We start from the raw sequence: 17,345 nt of genomic DNA on the forward strand, positions 1-17,345 counted from the left end.
CAAAAGGCAGAAAAATGCTCATTTCTTAAACTACAGCTTGAAAATGAAGATTTTTTTGTTGCCTCAACTCCTTCAGCACCATGTAATTTGTTTATTAAATAAAATATTTACACAATCTTGCTATTAGATAATACTAAAATGCAGGTATTTAGATCCTCAATTAAATAAATGCCCATGTTTTTGTTTTGGCTTTATCATCATCATCATCAGCCTGATTATACCCACTGCAGGGCGAAGGCCTCTCCCATATTTCTCCACTTAACCCGGTTCTGTGCTAGCTGCATCCACTTGACCCCTGCGAACTTCTTAATCTCATCCGCCCACCTAACTGTCTGCCGCCCCCTGCTACGCTTTCCTTCCCTTGGAATCCAGTTTGTTACCCTCAGCGACCATCGGTTATCCCCTCTTCGCACTACATGTCCTGCCCATGTCCATTTCTTCTTCTTAATTTCCACTAGAATGTCGGTAACTTGAGTTATTTCTCTGACCCACTCTGCACGCTTTCTATCTCTTAATGTTACCCCTACCATTTTTCGTTCCACAGCCCTCTGGGTTGTCCTCAACTTAAGTAGAACTCTTTTGGTTAGCCTCCACGTTTCAGCCCCATAGGTGAGTACAGGCAAAATGCAACTGTTGTATACTTTCCTCTTGAGCGATACTGGTAAGCTGCTAGTCATAATCTGCGAGTGCTTGCCAAATGCGCTCCATCGCAATCTTATTCTTCTTGTTATTTCCTTTTCATGGTCCGGATCTGCGGTTACTACCTGTCCTAAGTTATGTCCTAAGTTTTATGTTATGTGTTTGGCTTTATACATAACATAAAAACCTTTTTCTCCGCAATTTGCAGAAAACATCCAAAAAGTGAAAGAAAAGGGGGCATGAATATCAAAATAAGACAGCAAGAAAAATAATTCAGAATACTAAAAATATGCTACACTGCCTCTTTTATTACTAGTAAAGATATGGTGCACCTATCGACAGATTTCTTTTTTTCGTAGGGCTGTTCGGAAGCAGTGGTCATTCTTGACTTCCTGAAGCAGTTGTTGAGTCTCATGTACCTATTCTCCAAATCACACTAACAAAATGCAGCGAAGCCCAACTGCCAAAGAAGTAATAATTTACGTTCTGAAGTTCATTTTGAAGGTGTGCTGTTCTCTCAGAAATATAGCTAAGTTGCTGAAAACACCCATTTTTAAGCTCGGCCTTCCTCTACTCATTTTACAGTTTATAGCAGTGGCATTTCCAAACCTTTCAGGATTTATGACTGGATTATTTGGTGACGTTTTCCAGAAGGTGGGAGAGTTTGCCATCAAATTTGAAAATCTGCAATAGGAGCTCGGCGTTCAAACTTCACTCGATTTGCTTGTAGAAGTTCCACACTTGAAGTTCTGGAGAAGCCATATCAAGTAGTACCAAGCTTTCATTGCTGCTGAAACCCAGCGAATGGAAACAGGACAGTGGGAACACAAAATGAGCACATGTAACTAACCAAGAGTGATCAGAGATTGAAACTAAGCTTTTCTTGGCCACTAGCTGAAGTTCGAGGATGGCATTTGACTGATTCATCATCTGAGCTGAACTGAGAGCTAGTAAAATTGTCTTCAAGAGACTTCCCTACTGCTCTCATAAAAAGAAAGCTATAGTAGAAGCAGCAGAATCGTGTGAATGGCGCCAAAGACCTCTTTATTTCGAATAATTTTTTAAATGTCACACTGTGCCAGAAAGAACAAAAAATAAAATAAAAAAAATAAACAAGCTGCACACAAACAGAAACTATGGTTGTCACAATAGCCCCACTGCGGTAGTGCAGTGGTTAAGATGCTAGATTACTGTGCCGGAGTACCCATGTCCGAACCCGATCGCTGGCGGCTGCTTTCGATGCAAACGAAGTGGCACCCGTGTGCTATGTGATGTCAGCGCGCGTTAAAGACCCCTAGGTGGTCAAAATTACTCCATAGACCTCCACTACGGCACCCATTTCTGTCTTTCCACTTTGACTCCCTCCTCCCTTCCCTTACGACACAGAAACAAGTGACAGATTCTGTGCCTTTCCATTCCTGTGAACTAGTTACTATAACTACTTTTGTCATACTATCTGCCTAAATGGGGCTACATGTTCCAAACACGAAAATTTACATCTGCCAGTGTGTGAGAACCATCATTCATATATGAACGATTGGCTTAAAGCGGTCCTGAAAGGTATAAGCCCTAATCCCTTAATTTGTGTCGGTATTATGTCACACATAATCATCAGCATGCAACCATAATCTACCACATTGTGCCCAAGACCACCCAACATGGGTATAAAGCTCTGTTTTAACCAAGCTGTATGAATGTGGAGTAGCATGTCTGATACTAGATTCAAGGGTCTCGGAGGGTTCTATTCCACCTCACCCTCTCACCTCAAAGGAGCTGCCTGAGTTAGCAGCTCCAGATAGCGTCGTCCTCTCTTTTCTCGATTCTTTGTCTCTTTTGCGCTTTTCCACAATATGAGCTCCAGCCAGTTCGGCCATATCATGTGGGCTCATGACATCGCAGAACCAGACAACCAATCAGTGCATGGCCATGTCACCTGCCAAAGGCATGGTTGTGATTTTTCTCAAGGGTGACGCCTTTTACGCTACCGCAATAAAGCAACCATTCTACAATAAGTCACTTCTTGTGGAGCACTTTTCACTACTGCTGCTGCATTGTATGATATGGGCAGTTCAAATTATGTCCCTTCTGTAAAGAGCAGTTTGTTTGCACAGCCTCCTATCCGATGTGGATGCAGGCTACAATCCAGCACACAACAGCGGCAGGGCAGACACATTAAAAAACATGGCAGCCCTTACGAAAGCCAGCTGCTTTTTCAGCTGATAGAAAGTCCAAGATTTTCCCAATTCTATTATCTTGTAGGCAATGGACAGTAACCCGATCAGTTTAAGTTTGCAAGTGCTTGACAGCCCCTTTTTTATAGATTATGGTACTGTTAGGATCCTTCCAAGATTTTAGTACGCTTGAGGTCGTGAGGCACTACACACACAAAGCAAGCAGTTTTTCTAGCACAATCTCCCTACCACTCTTCAAAGATCTGCAGTTGCCTATCCATACCAGCCGATTTCCGGAACCCTTTACATTGCTTCTAAGGCTTTTTACTTCCTCCATGACCAGCATGACGTACAAACTGCTCACATTGCTGCCCGTCATCCTGACTGCTTCAGGGCAATGTCATCAGCAAATTGCAGATTACTGAGGTATTCTCCATCTGCTCTTATCCCTGAAGGCATATCACCTAGCACATAGTACAATAGATGCTGTCAAGAGAGTACAAGAAGTGGCCGATTCCATGCCATGTTACCTAAGACAATGCCATGTTTTAGACACCATCACACACGGATAACATTTTCTCGGAGAACCACAGCTGTGTTACCTCCACAAGGGATCAAGTTTTCTTTTATATGACAAACTCTCCAATAAATGTCAGGCCTGTTCAGGTATTAATCTGTTACTTTAATTCGCAAGACTAGAAGCTAGACTGGCAAAAAATTGCAGTCACACATTTGTGCTTCCCACCTCCCCCCACTGCAAATCATGTGTTCCAAACCACCCAGAATGATTTTCAAATAATAGCATACCGGCAAGGGTGACAATATTACACAACAAGATTAAATACATTGCAAGCAAGGTGTTTTAAACTTAACTGGGAGCACGCTCTAAACCTGTGGAAGCAGTGAGAGTATCCATTTGGTCACACCAGTCGCAGCTCACTGCACTACCGAGGTGGCGGTGTAATCGAACAGGCAGAGGGAACTTGTTCGTCACCACCAAGAATTCGTTGCCTCTGCAGATGTAAATAAATGAGAGTAATACTGGAATTACATTTAGTTTGCATAAATTCAGCAAACTCACTCACAATAGAATTTGGTTCGAGTAAAGCAAGTGAGAGTGCCTGCTGCAGAAGGAAAAAGGTAGCAACGAGACTGGCTGTCAATGCTAGCACAAATACAAATATTTAGCACACTTACAAAACACTGAAATAGCAACAAAGAGAATCTAAGTTAAATCACTTGTGCAGTAAGTGCCCAATATGCTGCGACTTGCATGGAACTGCAATGGAGAGTGCTTATAGCAGCAACTGCCAAGCTCTTTGACAGGATTACGAGGTACTCTCAATGGTGCCTCACTCTCCCGCAAAACTTGCCAGCTCAGATTAATTATTGCTCTCTTTTCAAATAAGCTGTCAATGGCCTTGGCAGCAGCTTGAAGCCAAGCACTGCCAACTATTTATGTTGGAGCAGGCAAAAGATATATATATTAGGGAACTCTGCGGTAGCAACATACATCCAAAGTGTTAAATCTAATAAAAAAGCTCGGCGAGTTCCACCAATGCAGTTATTTCGGCAGTAAAAGGACAGATATTGTCACAGGCATGAACCTATGCTAGCTGAGGAGTAATGAAGTCACCCTCATTGCTGCATACACCGAAATAAGTGTACTTGACAGTGGAAGGTCTGAGAAAATAAGCACATGAATTCGGCCATGTATATAACCATACTTTTGTAGCCATTTCATGCTGTGCAGTAGGCTTGTTGCACTTCGAGGCTCAGTCCGCACAGGGCCTACTTACGTTTAAACTATCTCTCAGCTGGCCAGCAAACCCCCTTTTAGCAGTCCGCAGATATTACTCATGTATTGCAGCACTACCACGTATGGTCTGTACAGTTGAGTGCCACTTACCTTCCAACAGTTTTCCGAAAGAAGCCCGACATTTTCTATGGGCCGAGTCGCTCCATCGGTTGAAGCTGCGAGGAAGGCAATAAAACCCCGATTATAAACCAGCGCGTTCACGCTGGCGCACGCAAAAATGCCTTATACTGCCAAAAAAAATATAAGCGAACTCAGAAATAGTTTCACGTTATCTTTCAGTCGCCTCATATGTCCCAATACTCCAGTGCATCCGGAAGACAACAGCAACCGGCGACCGATCGGTGCACAGCAGCAGGAATGGAAGTTGTTCCAAGCGCAATGAAACGAGATCGTGGACGCCATTACGCAGTCTCGTCGTCTCCTCACGCCTTCGCCCGGAGACTGTCGCGCGATAGCGCGATTACGCCACGTCAATAATTGAGGATAACGCATGCTTGCGCTGCCGTGCAAAAACTCGTTAAAGAAGCTGCAAGGAAGGCGATGGCAGAAAAACGACAAATACTTTACTTAGAGTTCGCGGGCATGTATGTACGACTCACCGCAGTCAGTAGGACTGCACCGAGGACTGCGCCCTTGAATTTAAGGCTATAATCCACGAACTGAATCCGCATTTCACCGAGCTTGCATCTACCGGGATGATGGCCCGCAAACTGCAGCAGACCGACGCATGAAAGACAACCTAGGGTGCCTAGGGCTCGCAAAGCGCAAATGCTCGTTGTCTGAAAAGCGCGCCAGCCTTCCTTCTTTGGGCCATACTTTGGGCGGCTCAGTGAACATCTGGGTTTGAGGCTTACTTCTAGAAAAAAACAAGCACTAAAAGCTATTTGACGTCACATCCGTCCAGAAGAGCAACATATCCTCCTTTCCACTTTGGTCCTGGGCGCGCATGCGCAGTTCACGGAGCCGGCTCTCTGCAAGTTCAGGTCTCATCATCGAGTTGATGCCGCTGGCAGTAGGCAGCTGCACGCGTTTTCTTCTAAGTTGCGCGACCAGTTGTACATTGACCTTGGAATATTTTCATAACGTTTTTATATTTCAAAGTTTGCCTATTAAGTGCGAAATATTGGTATTTGTGCTGCTCAAAACTAAGCCAATAGGAGAAAGAGCCATCGCTTATACTGGATAAATCTCAGAATGACATGCTGTTTCTCTCTCTTTTTGCAATTTATAGTCATAATATTCAGTCTTCGGGCATTATTTACGGTAGAACAATGTTTATCTTTGCATTAGTTTTGGCCAAAAGTTGTAGTTCTGCACTCGGTAGCTCTCCGGCCCATGATGCTTTGAGCGTCCATGGCAGCTGAACTGGCCGTCTGGAAACTTCATGTAAACTCCCATAGACGGCAGCACAGCTTTCCCTCTAGGTAAGGTAAGAAACTCTATGCATTGGTCGCGCGTAACAGACGTATCTGTGCTAGTCGTAAAAGTCGCGGGTCCTCCGACATTTACGCCCATGCTGGCTGCGTACGTTGCGCATTTTACGCTCAATACGACAGCAGTCTGAACAGACACGTTACGTTTTTTGCGCTTACGCTTACGATTACGTGCGTTGCGCACGTAGTCTGAACGCGGCTTTAGGCGAGGTGCGCCACACGAGCTGCCGCTGCTGCCAAATGCGAGCAAAAAAACGCACACAGTAGACGAAGCCGACAAGGCAAAGATATGTCGCCGCTGTCGTCCAGGGATGCCACGAATGGTAAAGAAGCTTCTTGCGTGAAGAAAGGCGCCAACTTCAAAACGCTGAAATTTGGCACACGTATAGCATACAACCGTCTGTCTTTTTTAATACCAGTTTAGATTACGTACTTGCCTGATTCGACCACAAATCATTCGAAATCCTTCTGCAGCATCGTTGCCGCGGCGTCCCATAAGCAGCCAAGCCTCGTTATCTGGGTCGCCGACCGCCGATGCTGCAGGCAGAGGTTTCAGCTTGATTCTAATCGTATCAGGCAAGTAAATTGCCGAAACTGATATTAAAAACGATACAGTTATCTACTATCTGGCATATAACAGCCGAATAAGCCAGCGGATTAACCGATAGAAAGATGTTACGATTCGCGTTACAAGTTGCAACAGTTAGAACGCAGCTCTGGTTAAAATCGCATTGTTTGCTCCCAGAGACACTGCTTTTATCTTTTTAGATAATAGTAGTAGTAATCTCATCCCATGATTGTCATTCGCTGTGCAAATGTTTTGCGCGACCAAACAATTTCGAGTTCTCATTGTGGTATTTTGAACTGCATTTTTTTCTAGCCGCATGAGGAGCCTACACTCGGACTCAAGTGGCACCTCTGAGGCTGTCGCGAAATCGTGGCCGAGGCATTCACCGGAACGCTCAGCTCAACCCGCAAGAGCACATCTGACTAAGCACGTTCTTCTTGATGTATGTACTATCGGCCGGAAAATAAAATGGACCACCGCTCAGGGTAGCGGAGCAGCTACGGGGCCGCACAGGGGCGCTGTTATCTCGCGCCGCTCGCTGGCAGCCAGAGTGCCCCGAGTGACGACAAACTTCGCCAACTGCAAAAATCAACCGAACAAGTCAGCAGAATGATTAAAAGAGTCTCCAATAGAAGGCATGGCATGAAGGAAGACGACACCCTTAAACTAGTCAGAAGCCTGGTAGTCAGCAGGGTGACATACTCCCTTCCCTACCACCCGGCAATCAAGAAAGAAAAAGAACAGGCCGAAGCTCTGATAAGGAAAGCCTACAAAACGGCCCTAAACCTACCAAGAAACACCCCAAACAACAAGCTACTAGAACTGGGAGTTCACAACACCTTTGAGGAGCTGGCGACGGCCCAACTGGAAGCACAGCTAGAAAGGCTAGAACTCACGGAAACAGGCAGAAGACTACTGAGAAGACTAGGCTACCAGGCGGAAAACACGCCAGACCCAAACGAAAACATTCCAGACGAAATCCGGCGAACCCTCAGAATTCGCCCGATACCACGAAATATGGATCCCAACCTACACGCGACCAGAAGACAGGCAAGAGCAGAATACGTGGAGAACCACCTAGCTAAAAAGGCATATACAGTATATACAGACGCAGGGCTATACCCGAGAGACAGATACAGCACCAAAACGAGGATAGCAGCAGCGGTGGTTGACTGCTCAGGCAACACGATCAGCTGCGCATCCGCGAGAGGAAGATCGGTAGTAGACGGAGAGGAGATCGCTGTGGCACTCGCAGCGGCCGAGGGCTATCGAAGAAACGAATCACAGGTTATAATAACAGCTCTCCAAGACAGCCTGCAGAAGGTTCCAACAAGGAAGGATCTGCAGGGAGGCCCTACGCATTCTCCTCGGCGCAGGAGCCTCGGGCTATAAAGCAACACAAGTAGTTTTCTGGGCACCGGCGCACACCAACGTAGAGGGCAACATGAGGGCAGACAGCCTGGTTCGCGAAATCACGCACCGAGCCTTGCTGACAGAAGACCTCGCGGACCCCGTGATGGCGGACCCGACGTACGCAGATATTTTAAATCACTACAGAGGCAGCAGGTTAAAATACCCTCCGCCCCACAAGCGACTCACACAAGAAGAAGCGACCAGCTGGAGAAGACTGCAGACTGGCACCTTCCACAACTTATACATTCTAAACAAAATGTTTCCCACACAGTATAGAGATAGCTGCCCCTGGTGCGGAGACAGTCCGACCCTATACCACGTCACATGGGAATGTAAACACAACTACACTTTCCACAAACAAACTAACCCGAGTGCGGAGCAATGGGAGGGCCTGCTAACCAGCTGCGAGCTCACCGCCCAAAGGGCATTGGTGCAGCACGCATGCGAGGTAGCCAGGACCAGTGGAGCCCTGGAATGAGGGAACCACCCGTGCTAAGGAGTCTCCAACGGTGGCGAAGAAGCGGCTGCAGGAAGACTCTCCGAGACTAACCAAAAGACCTCAATAAAGTTTTTTCACTCACTCACTCGCCCTCGCGCGGGGGCTTGTCGCGCTTTGTAAATATCTAGTGTTGCGTTCAGCTGCTCTGCTGTTGACGGTCCCGACGAAGGGGAACGCACATCGCCTATTCATCGAGCACATCGGGCTGTGGCAGATCAGATTGGACAGCCGCAGTCCGTAAAACCGCGGCTGTGTAAAAAACGAGTCGGAGTTTTGTTTTTGGCTGTCCTTTTATATTGCCCTCATTGTAGATGTTACTGCTAATCCCCTGCATCCACCATAGCCGGATTTTAGGCAACGCGGTCCAAGACGCCGCATCGGCAGCCACCGTGACGGGCGCTTTTTCACGCCAGTGAGATCCCAGACGGCCACAGACGTCCGACGGTCGACCGACGGACGTCCGTTTTCGGACCTTCGGACATCCGTTGGAAGTCCGGTTAAGTTCGATATACGTACAGCGGACGTCCGTCGGACTATCGTTCGTGGATCCGGATCGCGTCCCACGGACGTCCGACGGGCAGCCGGAGGCGGACATTCGGACGTTTCCCGGAACATGCTTGCAGGGCCCGCTATTGGTGTAAAAACTTGCCAATAACATTCGTGTAAAGCTCAGCAAGCATGTGCCATGGAAATTTCAGTCACATACTAGTGCTCAATGCCTTTGTCGTGAGAGTAAAGCAGACAGTAGAATATGTAACAGGTTCAAGTTTCCTGTTGTCTGCTTTACTTTCACACACAAAGCACTGAACAGTAGTGTGCAATTAAAACTTCTACCAAAGAGGCACATATGCTAGCTGAGCTTTACACAAATGCACCATTCCTGAAAACATGCTAAGTGCATAGGCATACCAGCATGCGAGGTTGTAAAAAAAGCATTTTTTTTGGCTTTATTGCAAAAACTGCATGCATAAATAGTCTACACTACAAAAATATCGATGTTAAGGAATGGCATGGTGAAATGCAGGCCAACTGGAGTATTAAGAATCTACTTGAATAATTTTAATTATCCTTGGCCGTGACAGCTCTTCCCTTGGGGAGGTGGTGTAGGAAAAGGTATTTATTGAAACCTAATATTTCGGAATTAGCGAGGAGATGAGCGAGTTCTCTGTGGGCGGCCTCCGCAGGCCGGGATTCCAGGAGCAGTTACTATCCTGTGCATTTGCTCGATCAGCTGTTGCTGGTCTTTCAGGCCTAAGATGTAAAGAGCAGGCTGGGCTCCTCCTGCAATAGAAGGGAAAATGAAATTCAAGTTATCTGTGCTGAACTTTGATTACACATCTCCAAGGGCAACTGCCAGTTTCTCTCAATTGCTTTTTCCAGATGGCACTGTACGCATGCATCTCTATTCAGAACTGTCACATACTATATAGAAAGGTCATATAACTGCAGCAAAACCCATGCAGAACAACAAAAGATACAAACGTAGTTTGACCAGAACCTGGCATTCAGTATTTTAATGTCTTTATGTCGTCTTTTTGAACATGCCACTCTGACCAAACATGGCATGTTATGCTTGCTGCTATGCGCCCTCAGCAATGCCCAAGACATGGAGTGCACATGCAGAGAAACTAAGCATAAAGGATGCTGTATATGAACATAAAGCACAGCCAGAGCATTGCAGTATTACACAGGTACGCATTGGCGGTAGAAACCTGCATTTTGAGCAGTTTAACAGGCAGATTTCTAAAGTCATTGTTCCTGCTCTGAAAAGAAGTGATCAATAATAACATCATTTAAAATTGTTACCTTTTTATTCTGTAAACTGCACATTTCGCTGGTTTCCATGTACCCTCTACCGAAGACATTCCCTGGGCGTGTCGGGGGTATATCGAACATCTAGGCTACAAGCGTCTAGAAAGCGTCTCCTTAGAGCAGCTGCGACGAAGTAACTTATCTGATAACATGCAAGCTGCTGCAGCAGAATAAAGATAGACATTTGACATGTGGCTAAAGCCCAATGTGGAAGCATAGCCCGCCGCAGTGATTGCGCAGTGTTCATGCTTCTACAAGAGTTAAAAGTAAAGTTATTTGTTTACCCACAGCGCTATATGTGACATTACAATAGCAAGGCTTATAGTTACACAAAACACAAAAAGCTGACAACCACAAGCTCTTGATGTATTACCGGCAGCATGCAGCATGGATGTTAGTTACTGAAATATGGTTGCATAATTCTGGCAACCAGCTGTGCATGTATGTCATGGATTTCTCAACTACGCACAACAAATTACAAAAAAAATAATGGTATATATAAATGCAGCCAGCTGTTCACAAGAAACATTGTAGCTTTTTTATGGGGAAGGTAGTGGGCGCCAAAGAAACTGCCCCTGTAAAAGCGCCTAATTTTCCCCTATGTAATATCGGGGACAAGTGTGTGGACTACACAAACTGCAATCAAAGCACATAACTTTCACATCGACCAGGAAACTCGGACCATACTTGTCGATGTGAAAGTTGAACGTTAGTTCTTTCATGTGTGCAAGAGAAATAAGGTCACAATTCGTTTACATCGCGATTCTAGTCCAAAATCTAGACATACTGTCCAGAGACTTTCGCCCCCACAGTATAAGCCACCACTTGGGTAAGAGATTAGTAAAAGAAGTGTATAAAAGACATTAGTGCTGTTGGACAGCCATAGCTATAAAAATGGTATTGACATTGGAGTACTGCCTTAAGGCGGGGCCTAGGGCATTACAAATGTAAGAGTTAGTGTCCGCTGGTCCTCATTTGAATGAACAAAAAGAGGGGGGGGGGGGGAAGAAATCTACCTCAACTACATGTTTTAAGTGACACCAAGCCGCAGTTAGTATTAAAGATATCACACAGTTTTGTGGAAGATTTGGGAGCGCTTTGCTGCTTTTTTACAGGATTGGACAAAAGAGCTCACCATCTTCAGAAAGGCACGTTATATAGAAATGAAAATAGTGAATTTACTGCATCTGGCCACAACAACTTGCACACGGAGAGGAAGATGAACTGAAAATTTTATACATGAATGTACGTATTTACAACAGGTGAAACAATGACCATGATCTATGCCGAAGAGGAAAGAGATCAAAATCTAGCTCAGAACGAGTTCTCCAGGCCGCGGGGCCGTTTCATTAACTTCGGGACTCCGCCCACATTTCTCATCCCCAATGACAACGAACTCACACATGACTGGCTAACAAACATTTTGGCATGTCTTTCCACTTTCATAAGTTCTTCACCCTCTCCCTAATACAAGCAATGCAAAAGGGACAACAAATTCGTTTCACAACAAACGGAATTTAGAGAATGGACCTCGAAATGATTGGTTCACTAGGTCACATGCCAAACTCTCTCCCCTAGGAAAAAAAAAAAAAATTAGAACCCATCAAAACGGTGTCCCACGTGCGCAACCATTTTTGCCCAAAGCTTGCATCCTTGGCGGCTCCTTTTACAGGGCAATTATTGCAATTATTGGCGTCTGAGTCAGCACCATTGCGGACCACATCAGAAGAGCCAACCCACATCCTCCCGCTCCGCATCATACCGTCACTGTTACACACTTGCCCTTTTTCAACGCCGCCATCTCCCACCATTGTTGACATCCAGGGTTGGAATCCTCAACGAGACCCCACTCAGCGCGCCTGCACTGCATAATTGTCACTTTTATGGGCTCCCCAACAAGGAAGAGGGCCTTACACACTTCAAGCTGACAGTGTTTTTTCTTTGGACGATAAGCAGTTCTTCCAAAAGAGGTGCTGGTTTCAAAGCTGTGCTGCCTCCGGGTGATGGGTCCAGTCAGTGTACTAAGGACCCCTTAGTTGTATACTGTTCGTAAAGCTCCTTAAATAAAAATGAGCCCCCTACATGACACAGCAACGAGAACAAACTGCCTGTCCCCCGCGTCTTCGAGTGCGACAGCAAAGTCCTCGGAAGAGGGGACTTCTTTCCCTCTCTGCCTACGTTTCCATTAAGCACTGTAGCTACTGTAGCTGCCTCTCTGCGCGTCTCTCCGCCTCCTGTCCGAGGGCAAGTGGGAGACGGCCGCAGCTGGGCATTGAACAGGTGACCCAAAAAGAGCAGACTAATAATGGTGCCTAGCATACCCACCGATCCCTTACAGAAATCATTAAAGAAATGAAAGCAACACATCAGATAACGCTACAATGTTTCTAAGTGCAAAGTCGACAACTCCAAGTCATATAAATATATGTACATCTCCGCACATTAACCAGACAGAAACAGTGCAGAGTAAACTAATAATTCAGTGTCTAGCAACACTATTAAAAGGGGATAAAGGCCACGGGGAGCTGCGATTATTAGTACCGTTTTGCCTTTAAACTACAATAACATACTTGTTGCAAGCTTAAAATCAAAGATGCACACCTGTCCCACCCACAACAATGGAACACACATCTGACTCAAGTCTGCAGAGAAAGAGCAAGCTAGACTATTGCAGACGCACCCTTGGTTATTTTTCTGGCATTTCTGAGGGTGAATAATCTGACTTGTCAGTAGCATGCATATGAATAAGAATCCCATGACAGTAAATGCATCAGATTTTCTGGAGTGGCTTTTCTTTGCTGACCACATATGAGGTGAGCTATAATTTATCCAACTTGGCCTAGGTTTATTCTATGAATAACAAAGCTATAGCAGGTACACAGTCGTCCACTCAGGCTGAACATGCGAATGCGTGGCATGCACTTTTTGAGATGCCACTGCATCCATCGCAGCTGCACACCGTAGCGAAGAGGCAGACAGCGTGAAGTACCAGCCTCTAGTCCCTCTACCACCACTGGGGTCCCAAACTAGGGACCCCTTGTTTTTGTCAGGACAGGCCCCCTCAGAGTCAGCTAGTGAGTAACCTCCTGTATTTGTATCTGATGGCAATGTTTTCCACCACCACCCACAATACGCAGCTGCGCATCATAGCAGATGTGCAGCAACAGCTCCTGGTCCTTCTATGCATAAGCCACTTTGCCTTGATGCATGCCTGCGCACCATAGTAAAGAGGCAGACGACATGACGCAGCAGCTCATGGTACCTTTACACATGAGCCCCCCCATTGTACTTCGATACGCACCATAGCAAATATACAGACTACGCCACACAGCAGCTCCTGGTCCCTCTATGCATAAGCCATTTTGCCTCAATACGCACCTGCGTACCTGAGCGAAGAGGCAGACGTGAAGCTGCAGCTCCTGAGCCCTCCATGCACAAGCCACTTAGCATCAATGCACGGCTGTGCACTGTAGTAAAGAGGCGAAGGACGTTAAGCAGCAGCTCCTGGTCCCTCTACACATCAGCCATTTTGCCTCGATGCGCATCTGCACACCGTAACAAACAGCCAGATGTGACAAAGAAGCTCCTAGTTTCTCTACACATAAACCACTTTGCCTCAATGCACGTCTGCACACCGGAGCAAAGAGGCAGATGACGTGAAGCTGGAGCGGCTGGTCCCTCTACGCACAAGCCACTTAGCCTTGATGCATGGCTGTGACGGATGCATTGCTATTTTGCAAACTGCATGCCACACATTCCCATTCAAGCTAAGAGTGGACGACTGTGTAAACGTAAAATACTGGTTATTTACTTCAATGGACAATGACAAAAAGTAACATGGTGGACAATGTAAAAAGAATTTGCTGCATAAAGTTTGTTGAAACCAGCTCTACATCCTACATGTAAACAAGCTAAAACCTTAATGTCGGAGGGATGTCCTGTGTGTTTAAAATCATCACGCTCAAACAACTTCAACACTGACAATCATGATTCAATATTTTAATAATATAGATAATGATACAATACTCACTTTTAGCCATACCAAAGAAATGAGAATGCAAAGGAATGTTGCTGTTTTTCCCCCGTGGATGACAGTTTTCCATGTTCAAAGTGCTGCTTCCTGTTGGCCTACGAAATCGACTACAGCAAATGGCATCTGAAAAATTTTGGAAGCCTCATGCTAGTCTTCAACGAGAAAAGCATTGCCATACAGAATCGGAACAAAATACTTTTACAACACACTAAAAGCACTAACTGCGGTGCTGTTTTTAGGATGACTAGGTAGAGGTTTTGCTGTAGCAAGCCAAATGTTAGCCTTCAATAAGGAAAGCATTCCCATACAGAAATAGAACACAAAAACTTTTACAACACATTAAAAGCATCAATTGCACAAATGCTTGTAAGATGACCAGGTACAGGTTTCTGCTATAGCCCAAATCATGTGACCAGCGGTTATCAGAAGCCTTGTATGTGAGCATGATGCCCTAGATTCAATTTATGGCTATCACTGTATTAACAAGCATGGGTTTAAAGCTACTTTAATATGACAATCTAAGAACATGTTAAGAGCTTTCAGTGCGAGACATAAGCTCAGTATCATGCACTATAAGGTGCTGCATGGCTCTAGTGTAGCTTTGGCATTATCTCGCTGTCAATAATGCAGTGAAGTTCTGAGCAGCCTTTGAATATCTGTAAGGACACAGCAGCAACAATTTTGTTTTCATCTCACTTTTGCTCAACTCGTGCTCTTTTCTTTTCTTTTTTTTTTTTTTTTTTTTTTGAGCCCGCGGCTTGCATGGCCTTTCAGTATGCCTGTTTTGCATAAAAGAAGGCGTTGCAGGCACCAGAGCTCACAGCCCAACTGTATCGCGGCGGCGGTATGTCAAATTCGTGCCAGAACAGCGCAGAACAACGGGTCAAGAAAAAGACAAGTGCTGACTTTTTTTTTTCTCTTATCTCCTTGTCCGGTTGTTCTGCGCGGTTCGGTCCCACATGCATAACCAACATGCGCAAGGTGCTGTCCTGGTTTGTCAAAGCTGAAGGAGAGTACTAAACCTTTAGTTATTTAGTAGCTACAGCCGTTCCTTCTAGAAACTGTAGTTGCCGTAAAGCTCGAGAGAGAAAGATCAGCGGCTGTCCATTAAAAAAAAAAAAGTCGCGACGTTTTCACAAGTGTAGGCATGTCGCACGATAGGCTCGAGGAGTGCAAAAGTTTTCTCGTATAGTTTTTACAACTCAGTACGTTGCACATGGTTAACAAATTAACTCCTTTAAAGCTCGGGCAGGCACTCCTTTATCAGAGACAGAGAAGTTGCGCGGCTTACTGGCGCAGCGTCCAGTAATGCCGAGAAAGATGGCCCTCAGACTTGAGGCTGCACTTTAGTTAGTCGGCGCGGAGCCATCCTGTCAGTCAACACTCGACCGTTCGGCTGCTGTACAGAGCTGTTTCCTTACCCAAAAGCTCACCACTATCGGTGCATCGAAAAGTTCCACTGAAGAAACAAAAGTACGGTGAAATACTTACTTTGGAATCGGCGGGTGAACAAAGTGTGCCAGCCGCACCAAGCCACAGCAAAAACAATGCTAGCAGTGCATTACAGCCGTAGGTATTTGTAACTGCGCAGAAAATGCAGAACACGAAAACGTGAAGCCATCTTCCATGACTAAACTTCAACTTGTCAGGTGGATTGGATTGGCTCATTTCAGATTTTTTTTTAGGATAGGTTCGGTTTCGTTCTTTTTGAGCTTGCGGCTTGCTGCGTCTATTCAGCCACTGATTAAAATTTCACCGAAGCATCATGATAGAAAAATGTTTAATGGTCATTAACCTTTTAATCAAAAATTTTTGATGGAAGAATTCAACGATGAAACATGCGGAAAATAAAAAAAAACTGTTTAATGGAAACGCTTTCTATCGCATCGATTCGCTCTGGCATCATATAATGCAGACTTGACGGTATTACTGATTTATACGCAGTTCAAACGAGCACGACTACTACAAACTATATCATAGCTGTGTAAAAGCAAATCCAGTGGCGGACGTACGGCGGCTGTCCGCTGGGCGAACGGATTCGACCATCCGCTTTCGTACGTACGCCGGAATTCCGGCGGACGTCCGAAATCGGCCGCCGAGTTACGGCCGAGTTCGGGTGTCCGTCGGACGTCAGTGGCCGTCTGGGATAACAGAGACGGCGAACTTCTCTGCGGGCGCTGCTTCTCTTTCGAAGCTGTCGTATTGGCATTGTCTTCGCCATAAGCTTGATATTCTGTTGAGCAAAACATCTGCATTTTTTTTTAATTGGGGTCTACGGTACGTAGTCTTTGACGATAATTTCTTTACAATGGTTCAGTCCCCAAGAGATTCCTAGGAAGACGAATCACAAAAATTATTGCCAGTGATGAAATTTATTTGCGAAGGCAGATTAAGAATCTCATTGCAATTCTTTAGCGTGACCTTAGTGAGACGAAACGTTGCCGCCTGCCGCAATGACTTGACTTAGTCGTCTTTGCATAGAGTCGTATAGTGCCGCCACTATACTCAGCGTCAACTTTTCTTGGCACCGCTGGGAAGGCTGCGGGGCCGAAACGCATTGTCTCCCTGCGCGAGTGAATATATTTCGCAAGTTAAAATTAGTGTTTAGCCTTGAAGAAAATAGAAATCATAAAACTTGTGATTTTAAGCACATTTCTAACAAAACTACGATTCGCTAGCGTTGGAAGGTGACTGCGAAGCGTTTTGTTTTCTTTTCCGGGTTTTCTGGGTTCGCTTGAGTTCCGTCGCGGGTCTTCAAAACACCGAGCGCGCTGAAAGCGGATGGCGTCTGCTCTTTGCGCCGCGTCGGGTTCTTCCGAAACTATACCTCTTCTTTCGCCAAAGAAGATGCAAGTGAGACTGAAGACCCGATGGTTGTCCAAGCAGGCAAAAGAAATGGTGTGCAACGTGTACGCTGGCGTAAGGAGCAGTCAGCCTCAGCTTTCAATATCACCCGTG

General features: G+C 45.6%; 2 long non-coding RNA genes across 2 annotated transcripts in view; one reads left to right on the plus strand and one right to left on the minus strand.

The window, feature by feature from the left end:
- Positions 1–17,345, plus strand: part of LOC146201362 (uncharacterized) — a 408,702-nt gene that overhangs the window by 77,995 nt on the left and 313,362 nt on the right. The window lies entirely within an intron of this gene.
- LOC146201366 (uncharacterized) lies at positions 9,050–16,013 on the minus strand. The gene is made up of 3 exons (XR_014705323.1): positions 15,879–16,013; positions 14,385–14,510; positions 9,050–9,823 (listed from the first exon to the last, which is right to left on the minus strand). It is a non-coding gene; the product is annotated as an uncharacterized LOC146201366 (long non-coding RNA).

Source organism: Amblyomma maculatum, chromosome 2, assembly GCF_055883805.1.
Source record: "Amblyomma maculatum isolate TAMU_Amacu chromosome 2, ASM5588380v1, whole genome shotgun sequence".
Classification (NCBI taxonomy): Eukaryota; Metazoa; Arthropoda; class Arachnida; order Ixodida; family Ixodidae; genus Amblyomma; species Amblyomma maculatum.